An 18,290-nucleotide genomic window follows, 5' to 3' on the forward strand; every position below is an offset into this window, starting at 1 on the left:
CCAAAAATGACTCTATTTTAATAAACTTTTTTCGGAGTGATAAAAACGACTTTTTAATGTTTTTTTTTAATACTTTAAAAATATAACTATTATTCTTGCATGTGGTTTCCACAGAATTGCTATGTCATTATTATTTCCTGAACAATAATGCGAAAAAAAGCTCTTTGCGATAAACAAATTGAAAAAAATTTAAACTAATTGACGAATCGTCTTAAAAATTTTTGTGCATTATATGAAATGTTTGACTCAACTTTTATTGCAATATGAAAGTTTTATAGCACATTTTTTATTTTTGAAATTTTAGTCTTATTTTGCACTTTCCGAAACAAAAAAGGATCGGACCAAAATTCAAAAAGTGCCATTTTAAACCTTGGCTCATCTTAGCTCATATTTTTACCTGTAGCGATTTAAAAGAAAAAACTGCCATTTTTGACCCTTATTTGTAAATAACTAAGTTTCTCGTCCAAACTGTGACGGATATTTTTGTATTTATAATGTGTTAGGTATATAGTACCCAAAAAATCCATTTGCAACCTGGCTGCTCAAGTGTCCCGACAAAAACCTTATTTCTCTGGACTATTAGTCTCTATTTATAAAGTTATAAAAATCATACTATTTCATTATTCACACACATGCACAAGGTTGTGTAATATCACTTTAAATTTACGATATGAAGTCCATTCTTCCTTTTTTTTTTTGGTTGCAAAGTTTTCAATGACTTTTTTATTAAAATTATCAATACCATTTACAAAATGCTTTTATGCAGAAAGTATACCTTAAGCACAGTATATAGAGGTTCCCTCTTTATACTGTGCCTAAAGTTCTCGTTCTTCTTTCATTGTATTTCTAGGAAATGGTTTAATTGGTTTTAATATCTAAAAACAGCGTTCTGCTTCAGATGTTGATATAGGAATGGTAAATAAATAAAATACTTAAAAGGTTTAATAGTTTCTTCAAGTGTGCTTTATAAACCTTCCTCATTTAATAAAACTGATAGCGAAACAGCCCCAGAGCACTGAATAAAAACTACCCAGTTTTGTGTAGGTTATTAATCAGTGCCCAGAGGTAGTACTTAATTCGTCTCACTAATACAGTACTTCTAATTCAGTTCTAAACCGAGTTTTACTTAAAAATTAAAATTGTCTCCATGTTTCATTAAGAAATGATTCGGGGAACTGACGCTTATATGCAATAAACTTCTCCGACATAAATAAATTAGAAGCAACTAAGCAACTACATGTCCGAAGAAAGAATACCTTTGTAAGATCTGGAACTTTGAATATGAACCTTGAACCTTTAAGTCGTTGTTTAATTCGGCGCTAAAATTGACCAGTTAAAATGCCTCTATTTTCTGAATTTTCTTTTTCGTCGTGACCTCTTAAAGCTAACTCGAAAGCTCCACAAAAAAAAAACGTTATAAAATTTGTAGTTTTTTTTTTCTAACGAAAATCCACCAAAAAAGTTTTTTAAGATAATAATCTCATTCATTGTCAATTAATAAATTAAACTTAAGAAATAATCAACATATTATTTATACTACAGCCACGATCATGATGCACTAAAAGTTAAATTATAAATACAAAAACTTTTTAACAGAAAATAGACATAATAAAAGCGACAAGCCAGTATGTAGAGAAAATCAAAATAAATAGATACCCTGGTGCTCGGCACAAAGATACTCGTTTTAAGGTATACTAATAGTCCAATATAGCTCTTTCTCTGTCACGTGGTATTTTCAATAATATCGACATACGACCGGTACAAAATGGTCGATAAATGTGTACTACTTCTAAACATCGATTGGATTGTAAACAGTGATGACTTCGTTTGCGGAAGAATTTGAAAACTAACTATTTCGCTTTACCCCACTATTTCACTTTACCCTTCCCTCCCCTAGCTTTATACATATTCCAGAATTTCAAAAATTGTTACTATGAAAAGTTGTTTGTAATTAAAAAGTAAGCCCTGTTTAAATATACAATTACACCCTTCTAATTAAAAAAATACGGATACCCATTACACATACGGGACTCAAATTACGCATTCCCATCATCATTTTATTACAATTATGATTACTATTTTATTATAAATTTTACGAAGAAAAGTTATTCTTTATAAAATACTCTCTTGGTCTAAAGTCTAAGATGCAAACAGAGCCCCCGTAACCTTGCGACGCACGCGGGCGCAACCCCGAAAGGGGTTTGGTAAATAAGAAATATTTATTTTAAATGAGACCATTTTTTATACAATTTTAATTTTTTCATGCATCGAAATATTGCGTTAATTTCATTAAAACATGAACACAATAATATAAATTTGAAATAAATTAGTAAGTAATATCTAAATATTAGTTTATTCCAAGTACTATAGTATATTATAGTATATTAAAATGCCCTATTAGAAGGCATTCTACTTTCCTGCACGCCGTGCGAGAAAATTTAATTTCCCGCACGCCGTGAGGGAATGTGCAACTTTCGGAAACGAAATGCGTGCCGGGAAAGTGGCTGTTTTAGCACGGCCGTAGAAAAAAGATTTTATGACTTTTATCATCATTTTTACTGTATTATTATAAGTTTCCACATTATTACTCTGATTATCTTATCAAATGCCGCCTTCACATCAACGAACATAAACATTAAACACAAAAATTAAATGTGTATCACATGATGTAGGTACAAAATACATATTATGGAATAACATTGTAAAATAATTTATTACTTTGACACAACTATAAAAGATATTTTTGAAACTTTTTTGTCCTAAAATAATTTTTGAACATTCTGCTTTTATCGAAATTGGGCCTCCCTTTCGTTATTATTCAACAATTCTAGGGTCGGTCATTAAAACACTGTTGTGGCTACAACTACTATTAACTAAAACAATGTCACGTATGTTCTCAGAAATAGCAGTTACGCATTTCATTCTGCTATTGTACTCCATTTAATAGTATAATCGTGTAATTATCGAGCATCCAAATCTGATAATTTATATTGTTTCATTGTTTAAAATTAAAGCTTATATTTTATACAGAGTGGGCCAAAGAAAACAGTCCACCTCGATATTTGGCAGTATTTATTAGATTTTAAGGAAATGAGGAAACATGTCGATTTTTATCTAAGGGGGACACATATTTACGGTACATACATGTCATACATCTGTCATTTGTCAACCTCCTCCCGTCCACATCCACCACCCCTTATTTTTAAATAGGGAATAGGGGTCGTGTGCTAGCTCATTTGAAAGGTTATTAAATTGTCTATTTGTTGAATTAAATTTATCGACACAAAAAGAAGAATGTATGTAATTTATTTAACTCAAAATACATTCTACTGCTGACAAAAAAACAGAAAAAAATGTTTATTTGATAAATAAACATTGTTTGTTGCTTAAATTCAATATTCAACCTACCAAGAGGCAGATGGGTGGCAGCTTGAACATTGAAATTAAGCAAAAAGCAATGTTTGTTTATGAAAATAGTTATTTTCCTAACAAGTGCAGAAAGTCATTCTTTTCCGCACGCGACTGCAGTTTGCCGAACGACGTGAAGCGGGAATTAATAATACGGTCACTATTTAAAAACGGTGGAGACTAAGACTATTGTTTAAAAAAGAATTTTTTACATAGTCTTTTAGTCTTTTTTGAACAATGCTAAAACAAAATCAATGGTAAAGTCCCAGTAGCTGGCTGTTTACCATAATTAAAAATAATACAGAACAAGTAAATACTTCGTTTGTATAATAGTATAAAAAGCTAAAACAGTTTGAAATAAATAAAGGAATACGGGTGCCTATGTTGTTTCCAATAATCCGAGACAATGAACTTCGCTCTGCCGCCGTGTGCCATAAGTCATTTGTACTATCGTATAATTCAAATTACACAAATACACATTATCTCTCAAATATAATATTACATACATTTTTATTGTTGAAATATTTGTCTGATGAAAATCGTTCCGGGTTAGCCGGACTTCCGGGTTAACGGGGGCCGACTTATCGGAGTTCCACTGTACTGCCAAATATCGAGGTGGACTGTTTTCTTTGGCACACTCTGTATATTATGTTCCATATTTTGTTTCTCACCAATAAACTGTGTTTATTGTTATTTTGAGAAGTGCAAATATGTTAGCTGTGAATTATTGTTCTAAATTAATTAATTGTACCTTTAATCAGCTTAATATACCGTCTATAAAATAATTAAATTAATTATCAGTTTTTGGTTAAACCAGATCCTCAAAACATAAGATTAAAAAACATGTGCATATAAATTCATAAATTTATGTACAACAGTTTTTTTCACGAAAGAACTTATTGTTAGAACGTATTTGTTTTAGAATTGTGTATAGTGGCACATCAAAACTCCCTTTTTATAAAATCCTTTTAAGAAATATGGTGAATTATGAGACATTTATAGTCAATTTTATTTGGTTTTATTTAAATTGACTTTAAAAGTTTTATATACCTATGCTTTTTAGGATGATAAATGGAATGGAAAATTGTGTTTGCTATAAATCAAAATTATTTAATAGCCTACATAGGATACTAAAATCTGAAACTTTTAACGCATTTATACACTCACCGGCACAAAATTCCGCCACGAGAAATTTTTAACTAAATTTGTTTCCTAACCTATAACTGTATTATTTTTGTGCTGCGATTTTCAAGATTGTTGCACCGGTATATAGGTACATGTATTAATATCGTCTGGTATGATTCCAGTAACAAAAACTTTTTGCTGAGATGTCATTATAAGGGGGTGAATGGAAGAGTTGTATTTTGTCCAAACTTTTAAAAAATTTTGTGGAAAAATTGAAGAGCTAATTTTGTTTCGTACACTCCTTTCATATTAACTCGGAGGCATCCCTAAGATTTTTTTTTTATTTTTGAATTATCCGAATATTTCTTTAATTGTAAGAGCTGCGCAATTTTTTGTAAATAAAAACACTGATTGACTCATAAACATAATATCTAAAATAGAGGTTGGATTGATAAGATTAGAATGGCCCGCATGCAGCCCAAATGTTAATCATATCGAGCATTTATGGATTAATTAAAAATAGCAATTAGCCATCATCCTAGGTCTCCAGTAAATTTGGTACAGTTATGGCCCTGGTAGAGGAATATCGGGCTATTCCCCAGGTAAGGATAACACATCTTATTTATTCGATGCCAGATTGCTAGCAGTCGTTGCTGCAAGAGGTGGACGTACCCGCTTTTGAATTAGGTTGTTTTGTTGTTAATTTTGTTTTGTGTTGTTAATTTTAGTGAGTTTGATATTCATAATTAAATAATCTTTCAAAGCAGTGTTTTTATTTACAGCTTTTGCGAGATAATCGGATAATTCAAAAAATAAAATTTTAGGGATGCCTCCAAAATAATATAAAAGGAGTATGAAACAAAATCAGCCGATCAATTTTTCCACACAATTTTTTTTATTAGGAGAAAATACAGCACTTCCAATCACTTCCGTATAATGCCATCCAAGCAAAAAGTTTTTGTTGCCGAAATAATAACAGACGATATAAATACATGTACCTACAAACTGATGCAATATTGTTGAAAATCGGAGTTCAAATAATATAGTTATAGGTCAAACTTAATCAAACATTTTGGGACGGAATTTTGTGCCGGTGAGTGTACCTACATCATGAAAGAGGAATCATTACATTTATTTTTAAACCCGTAGGTTTTACATCAAAAAGTATACCGAAATATACACAGTCAAATTCGTAAAGAAATCATAGCGGCGAAGAAGATCTGGGGTCGTATTTTCGAATTCAATCGAATATTTTCGCATACGAGTTAACTCGAATGAAAAATTTCGTATACGAACGTATTTTGTGTATTTTTGAATGTCCTTCGAAATGTTATACGTATACGAGAAGAATTTGCACCGGCTTCACTGCAAATTCGAATAACATTGAACTAACATATTTGTCATCCGAAGAGTCACAATGTTGCCATACTTTTTTTGTCTATTTCTTTTATAATTTCAATCAATGGTATAATCGCAGTATTAAAAACAAATAATGTTATATTTTTTATATTGTTTATACTGGGGTATAATGTACAAGAATAAGATTGTACAAGAGCGTTTAATATATAAAGATAACGACTTATAGTCTGAACAAGTTATAAAAAAGGCCATTTTTGGGAAAATTATTTGCGCCTGGTTTCAAAATCAAAGTGTACTTTTAAATTTTAAGCTGGTAACTTTAGTTAATGTTCACTTTGAACCCCCAAGGGAGGATGAGGGAGAACCCCCAAGAAACGAATAAAAAAAACGAAATAGACTTCCTGGAAAACGACGGTGGGCCCATATACAGCCCACCTAGGTTGTATTTTATTTATATATATTTTAAAATTACTAATTTATTATTTTATAGATCTATTTTATTATTTACATTACCTATTTTAACTTTATGTTACTGTTTTAACTATTTCTATTTACCTAACTATTTTATTTATACACATTTTACCTATTTATTTTATTTATTCATTTTATCTATATTTATTTATTAATTTATTCTAGTTTTTAACTATTTTAATTTTTCAAAAAAAGGCGAATCCGGTGCAGGGACGACTCTAGGGAACTGAACCAAAACGGACCTCAAGGATCAACCTGGTATACGGATATTGCAGGTGAACGTGGGCAGAGCACGTAGAGCGCACGATCTTGTCCACTTAAAAGCCTGCAAGCTGGAAACTGATCTGCTCATCGTCCCCGAACCAAACAAAAAATAACATCGGACGGTGGATGGGTACAAGATAAAGGAAAAAATGTGGCGGTGCTCATGAGAAATAGGGATCTAGGGGTGCGGGGCATTGTCAGGGGCGGAAATCACATACTCATCAAACTGAGGGATTTCAGCCTCCTGGCATGCTACATATCACCGAACATCCCTATGTTAAGATACAAGACTATTGTAGATGAGATAATGAGCGCCGTCACAAGCGAAAAAGAAATCTTGGTCGCCGGGAATATCACTGCTAAATCGAGGTTATGGGGTTCCCCCATAAATGACAAAAAGGGGGAACTTTGGAACGAATAGATAGCCCAGGCTGGCCTACAAGTCTTAAATAATAATAAACCAACTTTCGTAAGAGGGGCCAGCCAGAGACATATTGATGTAACTATCGCAACTGAAGGGCTATCCAAAAGAATACAGGGATGGGATGTCCTCGACGACCAGTTATTTACCTATCACCGCTACATCCAGTACGAGGTTAAGGTGAAAGGGAAAGTAAGACGGCCGATAGGAAACACCGAAATCTATTTTAACAAAACCACATACCTATCGGAGGTCAGAAAGGTCAATGAGGAAGAGATTTCTGACCTTGGCCAACTGAGAAGAGCATTAGAAAATGCAGCAAAGTTGGCCACCGTGAAGAAAAAGAATAACAAAAAATCCCCCTACTGGTGGACGGATGAGATAGAAGGTCTACGGGAAAGATGCCTCAGAGCTCGAAGGAATTACACGAGAAGCCAGGGCAACCTCGAGCTCAAAGAAATCTACAAAGAACTGAAGAAAACACTGAATAAAAAAATAAAACAAGAAAAAAAGGAAAAGTGGCAGACCCTGATAAAAGCATTGGATGAGGATATATGGGGTGATGCCTACAAAATTACCATGAAGTCATTAAGGATAATGGCCCCATATAAACTGGACGAGGACCAGCGGATGAAATCGGCTGAACTCCTCTTCCCCACTAAGGACATTCAAACTTTTACAAAAATCTTTCCAACGATGGTGGAGGAGTTCACGGATGAGGAAATAGAAACCGCTGGTCAGGAGATGAAGACGGGGAAAGCTCCCGGCCCCGACGGGCTGCCACCAGAGGCAATTAAGGTAATAGCAACGGAGAAACCAGGTTTGATCAGAAGAATATGCAACGACCTACTGCAGAAGCAAGAGTTTCCCAGGGACTTAAAAGAAGCGAACCTTGTTCTGCTCCTAAAGCCTGGTAAACCCCCCGATTAAGCATCTTCTTATCGGCCAATATGCCTCCTGGACTGCCTTGGTAAGTTCTACGAGGGACTTATCAAGAAGAGGCTGGAAGGCATGTTGGAAAATGAGAGAGTATTATCACAACAACAATACGGATTTCGAAAAGGTCGATCGACCGTCGATGCCGCGACCTGGATAAGAGACGCGGCTAGAGCAAGCAAAAAAGATGGGTGGTCCTTGTTCTGTTGGACATAAAAAACGCTTTTAATTCAGCAAACTGGGGCCTCATAGTAGACAGAATCGTCGAATTTGGGGCTCCAGATTATGTGTCCAACATAATAAAGGACTATCTGTCCGAGAGAACCGTATGCATATAAAAAAAAAGAAGATGGAAATGACCGCAGGAGTACCCCAAGGGTCGGTCCTGAGACCCACACTATGGAACATACTATACAACGGGGTACTAGAAGTAAATAAGATGAGAGGAGTAAGAGCAATTGCATACGCGGACGACCTGGCTCTACTAGTAGAAGACGACATGAATTGGGGTATAAGAGAGAGAGTAAACAAATCAATCAAGACAACCGCGTAATGGATAGAAAGAAATGACCTAAAGCTAGCAGTAGAGAAAACAGAAGCGATAATCTTGAGGGGACCGAGAGATAGAAAAGATATAGTGTTTGAGTACAAAGGCTCCGAAATAAGACCCCAGAAGACAGTTAAATATCTAGGAATTACTTTTGATGACAAACGGACATTCGGACCACACGTGCAAGAGGCATGTCGGAAAGCGGAAGAAAGGACCTCCACGTTAAGCAAGTTAATGCCAAATATAGGGGGTCCTGGATCTTATAAAAGAGCGGTGATGTTGCAATCAATTTTATCCATCGCACTGTATGGGGCCCCAGTATGGCACGAGGCCCTGGAGGAGAAGAAATATAAAGACGTGCTTCTTAGAGTAAAGAGAAAACCTCTGATCAGGGTGTGCAGCGCGTACAGAACCGTATCAACTATTGCCTTACAGGTTGTGGCTGGTTCTGTGCCGGTGCACATTCTGGCCAGAGAAAGAGTCCGACTGTATCAGAGGGGTTTATAGACGTTTATACAATAATTTTATACCAATATTAGAAAACATTCCAAATTATTTTAATCCAAAACAAGGTTTAATACACTTTTTAACAGGACATGGACCGTACCCAACATATTTGGAAAGATTTAACTTAAAAGATGATGCATATTGTGAATGTGGAGAACTAGGTACACCAGAACATATAGTGTTACATTGTGAAAATACTATAGAAAATGAAGAACACAGAGAAATGAGAAGAAGATTAGAAAGAATTGAAATAAGAGATATATTACAAAATGAAGAATATTTTGAAATATTAAACAATCTCACACAAATAATATCTAAAAAACAACAAGAAATCTATAATAATAGAAGAAGACAACCAATAATCCAACCCTGATGAAGTTGACTAAGATAAAGTTAAAATAAATAAAATAAAATATAAATTCAAAAATAGATATTTACAATTATAATAATAATAATTCAATATAAAATAAATAAATAAAAATAATAATTCAATACATAATTCATAAAAAAAAAAAAAACTACCAACTCTCTTCTGAAAATAGAGGGACTGTCTTTATAACTTAGAAGGGAGTTGATAGTACCAAAAATATTTTAAATTGTTTATTTAAATTTGTTTGTTATACGTAATTAAGAGATTATGGCAAATTGTTATTGTAAAAATAGATTTAATAGTTGAGTAAAAAATGTAAAAATATAAAAAAAAATATCTGTAATCCCATCAGGAAAAAACGACCTGGATTAGTCACTAGAGGCCAGGTCATATGTATAAATAATAAATAAATAAAATGTATCAGAGGGGTAACGGGGCAATTGGTTCAGGACCTCAAGAACGAAACAGAAGTTTAGAGATGTGGCAGAGGGAATGGGCAGCCGAGGTCGAAAAGGCAGCCTGGACGAGATCTCTGATCCCGGATGTAGTAAGGTGGTACGAGTGCAGACACAGGCGCGTCAATTACTACTTTACACAGTTCTTGACGGGACATGGATCGTTCAGATCATATACCTATCGTATAAAGAAGACCGCGGACGATCTATGCCCCGAGTGTGGAGTGGTGGATGACGCGCAACATGTCGTATTCGTATGCCCGGCATACCGTGCGGGGCGTACCAAGCTGCAGCTGGGTCTGAGGTCTCCTCTAGGCGAGCCTCACGAGCTTATGGATAAAGCTATCAGTAGCAAGAGTGACTTCGACCTGGTCATTGCCTTTGTTACAAAAACAATGAAGCATAAAGAGGAAAAAGAGAGGCGACTGCAAGCAGGATGACCCATATTATTTATTTTTTAACGTGTTTGTGTTGTAGAGGGCAGCCAGTGTGGAAGGACCTTTTACATCCAACCTATGCTGACTGCTTTATCATGTTATTTTACTTTATTTTATTTATTTGTTTATTTAATTTTATTTATAAAAATGTTTTATGGATTTTACCTATTAATTTTATTTATTTTATTTAATATCGTACCATAATTTTATCCATACAAAAATTTTTTATAATTGTTGTTCATTATTTCTCATAGGGAAGTCTATTTACGTAATAATTTAAAAGGTATAAGTGTGAGAGTGAGTGTGAGTGAATGAAAACCTGAATGCTTGGAGTTACTCGTAATTGCCGACTGGTATCTTCTTGCTAGTTTCATGCTGGATGGGGGGCACCCCGGTTGCCTCACCCACACATGGGTTGCACGGGACGGTCGTCTTCACTGACAGGTCTTTTGCGAGGTGTGTGTGGGTTGGGGCAGCTAGGGGGTCACTTAGTCTGCGGAACGCACGCGAAAAGTGCCAGGGGGGAGTTAAGAGTAAGGTCGACGGGTCAGTGTATATACTCGCTAAGAGTGATTCCAGACCCGTCGGCTGGAGAAAGAGGAGGTGAGTTTAGTTGGTAGGCGATCCGGCACGCTCAAGCGTGGCGGATTGAATCCAACACACCTGGGACACCTTCCCAGACGGTCTTTAGAAGATTCTCACCTCCCAAAAAAAAAAAGTTAATGTTAACTTTAAGTTGATATTGATACCGAGCGTTAGCAGTTATTTTAAGTGTAATCGAATCTTAAGAATGCCTTGGTATATTAGTAATATCGATTTGCAAAGTCAGATGAAAGTGTGCTATTTTGTTTAATATTATTTTTGTTATGCACGACATTTTTAAAAATGAGGTCATTCTTCTGTAATGATACCTTGCAACTTCAACTTCGAAAGCGCATGATTAAATGCTACATTTGGTCAGTCCTCTTGTATGGTGTCGAGGCATGGACATTAAAAATATCCACCATTAACCGTTTGGAGGCCTTTGAAATGTGGCTGCACAGACGTATTCTGAAAATACCATGGACGGCTATGCTGACAAATGTGGCAGTCCTTAAGAGAGCAAATGCTACCCGCGAGCTGCTTGATAACATCAAATATAGAAAGATGGCCTATTTTGGACACGTAGTAAGGGGAGACCGGTATAATATTCTTCAACTTATTATGATGGGTAAAACCGAAGGACGCAGAGGAATTGGTAGAAAGCAGGCCTCTTGGTTGAAGAATATCCGGGAGTGGACAGGAATAAAGAAAGCAGAACACCTATTTAGAAGAGCTCGAGACAGAGACAGTTTCGCCATGTTAATCGCCAACGTCAAGGGGACTTGATAGGGCACGTTAAGAAGAAGATTATTTTTGTATCCAGTAGTTACACTGATATTTTACTATTTACTTTTCAAAACTTTACTTCAAAGCGATTTTTTAAATGCAACTTTATGTGATGTGATAGTATGAAAAATTGAGGATATGGCAACGGTGTCATATGTCAAGTTTGGAGCTTAGATCCAATGCTAAAATGCATATATAAAGTTAGGTTAGGTTATATTTTCAAGACATAATCGTACAACATGTTCTTTTTTCTATTAAAGAATTATTTAAACCAGCCATTGAAAATAAATTTCAATGTAAAAATATTGTATACAACAAAACAATCATTAACACTATTATCGGCTAAAACTATCATGCCAACTGAAATGACCTTGAAATGACAACAATAATTCGTATACGAGCATCACGATTCGAATGGTTCATACCCATTCGAGTCGTCGTATACGAAAAAATTCGTACACGAAGTATTCGAAAATACAAGACACCGGATTTCAAGCGAAAATCTTCTAATTTCATATGCCAAATATGCTCGAATGAATTCGAAAATAGGACCCCTGGATGAAAACACTTGGCACCGATGCTGAAAACTTACATATATAAACTCGGCGACAACCGATCAATCTTCACAAGAAAATTATGGAAATTCCGGATATCTTCAAGAAAAAACAGGTCACTTGTATACATAATGAACAAAATGAACTAATAACGGACCCTAGCGATATAGTTTATACTTGGAAAATATACACATCCAATTGGTTCAATGATCACAGAACACAGAAGCCACCACAACTGGGAGACCTTTTGTATGGCACGAGTATTTTGAAGGCTGAGGTTGTGGGTACACGTTATCAAACTATTAAAAAGTAACGAAACCCCAGGACCGGATGATATGTATGCAAAAACAATTAGGTTACTTAATGAAGCAAACCTAGACATTATTTTGAAGCTCTTTAACGACATCTACGACACGGGCCAGATTCCAAAAGATTGACTTCGCTCTACATTTATCGCCCTTCCCAAAACACCACGTGTGAACTTTTGCAAGAACCACCGACTAATAAGCCTACTGAGTCACTTTTTAAAACTGTTTTTGAGATATTACATACTAGATTATTCTTCTATTCTGATTACTAGTTTATTACTGAGAGTTATCTATTCTGTTTCTTCCCTTGTCTAAGTACTTCTTCGGCTCGTTTGTTGCGCACGCTATGATAACAAATTCTAAAATAAGAAAAAATAAAAAAATTTCGTTTTTTATAAATTTGCTTCATTTTTGTTTGTCGGACATTTTTTAATGAACATATTTTATTTGAAAGTCAAAAGGATTAAATTATGACTTTTGTACCTAATCCCGAAATATAGCCTGCCATAATTATTTTTTTTATTTGAAAAGACAAAGTCGCATCTACCCGATGGTTATTAGCGACATTTCTGTAACATTTGTAACAATAATATATTATATTATACTATATTATATTAACAATATGAATTACAATTTGTATACAATTAAACATTTTGAGCAATTATTGGATTCCACGCACTAACACTTTATTTTTGGAATGAACATTTAGATCGCTAGCGACACTCCGACACTCTCTTTCTGATGCATCATTAGTGATAGCGTTACGCGCACTAGTATCTGCTTATTCAAATTTCCTTCAATGCCTATATGGGATAGTATCCACAGGAAGTGGATTCTTCTGAAACTTTCTTGAGCTTCCATTAGTTCGGCCTTGGTTCTTTTCTCATTGGGGTGTTTATGGTATATATTTTGCATAGCTTTGACTGTGCTAAGAGAGTCGGAAAGGACTTGGCAACAAGGGAGGTTTTTAATATATACATAGTTTAATGGCTCTAAACTAACCAAAGAGCTCTGCAGTATAGATGCTGGAATTCCGAGAAAGATGTAGGAGCATAACAAGGCGATGAAAAATTCCATCAATATTCTTTTGAAGTAGAAACTTGAATCTTAATGTTGGCTTAATTGAGATGTGTCACTTTCCCAGTCTGATGCCTCACTGCCAAGATAACGATGAATTTTTTTTGTTTATGGACGTGAATTTTCGTTTTATGGATCTTTCCTTTAAATGGGGGTAAACTAGACTGAGCATATGGGACAAAGCTGATAGGTCTGTGGTATATTCTTGAATTGTGGTTATAGGATCTGTTGATCCCGTGATATTCATTAGGAGCATGTTAAGTTGATCAAAGTTTAGAGGGAAAGGTAGAGGGGGATTTTCTATGAAGTTTTTAGCAGGGTCAAGTAAGAAAGAAAATGAGCATTCAGAAGTGCTTGCTGAACTTATTTCAGCTTTTTTAGATTTTGCTTGGACTTTAGGTGGTGGAAAAATGTTACATTCTTTTGAAGATGGATCTGCTTTAGGTGAAATAATGTCATCAAAGTTAAGTTTTGGTTGATTAATTATGTGACTGTCCTTATTTGATGCATCTTATTTGTTCGGTATCTCCGGGACGTTGGAAATAGACATTTGTTCACACTGAGAAAGGTTTGTATCATTGGGTGCTTGCAAAGATATATTTGTTGCGCTGGATATCGATGCTTTATTGTTTTGGTTGGGGTTTAGTTGAGCTGGTGGTTCGAAGCACTGTGATGCAATGTGACCTGGCTTCTTGGATCTAAAGCAAACTAAACTGTCTTGAGAGATGAATATTCGCTATATCGTGTTGTCAAAAATAAGAGTAAATGACTCTGGTAGTGTTAGACTGTGAGGACTGATATAGATTTGTCTTCGAAAGCTAAGGATATGCACTATTTGTTTATTGGATAAATACATACATATGCGATTATTAGATAATCTAGAAGAGAAGATTATATTTTTCGGTTGAATTATATTTCCAAGTGGGAGAAGGTAGTCTTGAAGTTTGGTGTTTTCTAAGGCACTAAAGATAATTGGTTGGGACTTTAAAGGAAATTGCACTCTCGACGCTGCCAAAGAATATGACTGTGATGCGTTTACTTGATTTTGATGGTCTTGTATTGTAGAACTGTTGTGGGATTCCATATTTGAATTCATTTCGATAAACGTTAAGTGAAAAGTAAGTCTGACCCTGTACACCTGCTAAAACAGGTATTTCGGTCTTTACTAAAAGCGGTTATTTTGCTGGTAAAACTGGATTTGTGTATTGACAACAATAAAAAATAATTGCAATTTGCTGATTTTAATGCTAATTTTACTGGATATTATGTAAAGAGTTTGTACACTTAGAGTTTATTTCAATATATCACTAAGATTCACAATTTATAACTTATATTAAGCTCTGTTAATATTAAAAATATTCGGACCCTACATTGAATACAGCATTATAGTTATCGATGCAGGATTGGCCTCCTGCCATAATTATTTTATTTACGTTGTCAGACTAAAAAAAGAGGCTCTAAATTTGTCGAAAAAGTGATCGGCAATCTTTTATAATTGATAATAAGTACCTTTAATTGAAAATTAAGAGTTTTGTGATAACAAAACTGTACCGCGCTTGAGTGACAATTTACAGGTATCGGACTCGACGATCGCCCTCCCTCTTTTTCGATCGATTTCCCTCTTTTTTGTCAAACAAAAATAATTTATTTTATTTTAACGTGTAGTATTTCGATTAAAATTAGAAAATACAGTTTTGCAATAACAAATCATAACCATGCTAGAGCTACTGATTTAGGTGTTAAGCTGATTAGTGCGTAAGGAAACTCGTCCAACCTGTACTCCGAAAATTTTCAGGAAGTGATAGACTCGCTCAAACGAAGCAGTTAAAACCTTCTTCATCTTCTTCCTTCTTGTATGTAGGTTGTAAAGCCTGTTTTTTCTTTAATATTAGCCTCACAAATTGTTTAAATTATCGCACCATCTTTTTCCTGGTCTGCCAATATTTCTTGGTCCATCTGGGGACTTATCTCCTGCTATTTGTACTATCCTATCCTCTGCCATTCTACTAATGTATTCGTTCCACTCCTGCTTCCGTTTTGTCACTCGTCCATTTATGTCTTTTACATTGCATGATCTTCTTATGTTTTCGCTTCTCTGCCTATCCAACAGACTTTTTCCTGATATTCGTCGAAGTATTTTCATCTCTGTTGTTTGTATTTGTTGTGTATGTCAATATACAGTGTGGGCCTTATAAAACAGTCCACCTCGATACTTGGCAGTATGAATTAGAATTTAAGAAAATAAAGAAACAAGTCGATTTTTTATCTAAGAGGGACATATATCTGTCATTTGTCAATCCGCTCCCTTTCACTTCCCCGTCCCTTATTTTCAAATAGGGAATAGGGGTCGTATGCTAGCTCATTCGCAAGGCTATTCAATTCTCTATTCAGTAATATTAACATTGACATAATTATTTATACAGGGTGTCCACGAAAAATTATTTTGAATTAAATTAATTGACACAACAAGAAGAATGTATGAAATTTATGTAACTTAAAATACATTGTACTGCTGACAGAAAATAGAAAAAAAAGTGTTTATTTGATAAATAAACATTGTTTGTTGCTTAACTTCAATATTCAATCTACCAAGAGGCAGATGGGTGGCAGCTTGAACATTGAAATTAAGCAAAAATCAATGCTTATTTATCAAAAAACATGTTTTCCTGTTTTTTGACTGCAGTAGAACGTATTCTGAATTAAATAAATTACATAAATTCTTCTTTATGCGTCAATTAATTTAAGTAATTTTTTTTCTTGGACACCCTGTATAAATAATTATGCCAATGTTAATATTACTGAATAGAGAATTGAATAACCTTTCAAATGAGCAAGCACACTACCCTTATTCTCTATTTAAAAATAGGACCCCCTTAGATCAAAACCGACCTGTTTCGTCATTTCTTTAAAATCTACTAAATGCTGCCAAATATTGAGGTGGACTGTTTTCTTTGGCCCACAGTGTAGGTCTAATTGCTGCTTTATAGATTCTTGCTTTTGTGTTTTGTCTTGGGTGTTTGCCCTTCCAGATTGTTTTATTAAGAGATCCCGCATCTTTACTTGCTTTTAAGCTTTGTTGTCGTACTTACTCTTCAGCATTTCCGTAACTGGTTATATCTATTCCCAGATATCTAAACCTTGCTTCCTGCTTTATTATTTTCCCATCAATTTCGATTTTACATCGTGGTGAGTATTTAGATGTTGTCATACATTTGGTTTTTTCTGCTGATATTATGATTTGTATTTCTTGACTGTTGCATTGAAGATGTGTGTTAATCTTCGGAGATCGTCTTCTGTCTCGGCGATTAATGCGGCGTCGTCTGCATAATATAATATTTGGATTTCTTTGTTCCCCATTCTGTAACCATGACCTTTACGTACTGCTTCCATAATTTCGTCCATTATTATATTAAAGAGCAGCGGGTTTAACGAATCACCTTGTTTGACTCCGCTTTGTAGTGGTATAAACTGTGTTAGTTTTCCATTTATCTTTGCCTGTATTCGAGTATAGAATTAGATGTTTTCGATTGTTTGTATAATACTGTGTGTGTGTGTGTGTGTGTGTGTGTGTGTGTGTGTGTGTGTGTGTGTGTGTGTGTGTGTGTGTGTGTGTGTGTGTGTGTGTGTGTGTGTGTGTGTGTGTGTGTGTGTGTGTGTGTGTGTGTGTGTGTGTGTGTGTGTGTGTGTGTGTGTGTGTGTGTGTGTGTGTGTGTGTGTGTGTGTGTGTGTGTGTGTGTGTGTGTGTGTGTGTGTGTGTGTGTGTGTGTGTGTGTGTGTGTGTGTGTGTGTGTGTGTGTGTGTGTGTGTGTGTGTGTGTGTGTGTGTGTGTGTGTGTGTGTGTGTGTGTGTGTGTGTGTGTGTGTGTGTGTGTGTGTGTGTGTGTGTGTGTGTGTGTGTGTGTGTGTGTGTGTGTGTGTGTGTGTGTGTGTGTGTGTGTGTGTGTGTGTGTGTGTGTGTGTGTGTGTGTGTGTGTGTGTGTGTGTGTGTGTGTGTGTGTGTGTGTGTGTGTGTGTGTGTGTGTGTGTGTGTGTGTGTGTGTGTGTGTGTGTGTGTGTGTTTGTGTGTGTGTGTGTGTGTGTGTGTGTGTGTGTGTGTGTGTGTGTGTGTGTGTGTGTGTGTGTGTGTGTGTGTGTGTGTGTGTGTGTGTGTGAAAAAATGGCTTGGATGCGGGTCCGTTAGCCACAGATTTTTATTTTATTTTTACCTCAATTTATTAGTTTTGTTATATTCCCACCTATCTGACTCAAATGACTATATTTGTTTCTTTCAAGTAGTTTATGAGTAATTTAAATATTTCCATTTTATGACAACTTAGTAGATATTCTATACTAATTGGAAAATGAACTTGTGTTTGTCGTAAATTGTAATACAATAATTGATTTATATATCTCTCGTTAATTTTGCATTCAAAGAAAATATGGTTCAAATCTCTAATCGAAACATTATCACAAAAACAGACTAATGAATTAACTATTCCTAATTTGTGCAGATGTGCCTCATATTTTCCGTGTCGAGTTTTTAATCTGACGATAGTAGAAATATCTTGCTTTGGCAGGTTATACTTAAATATATATTCAGGTGGCGGAGGAAGTTCTTGATGTAAAGAAAAATATAAATTTTTTGATATGCTTGAAATATTTTTCCATTGTTTTTTCCATATTTTATTTATTCTATCTTTGA

Source organism: Diabrotica virgifera, chromosome 5 (assembly GCF_917563875.1).
Source record: "Diabrotica virgifera virgifera chromosome 5, PGI_DIABVI_V3a".
NCBI lineage: Eukaryota > Metazoa > Arthropoda > Insecta > Coleoptera > Chrysomelidae > Diabrotica > Diabrotica virgifera.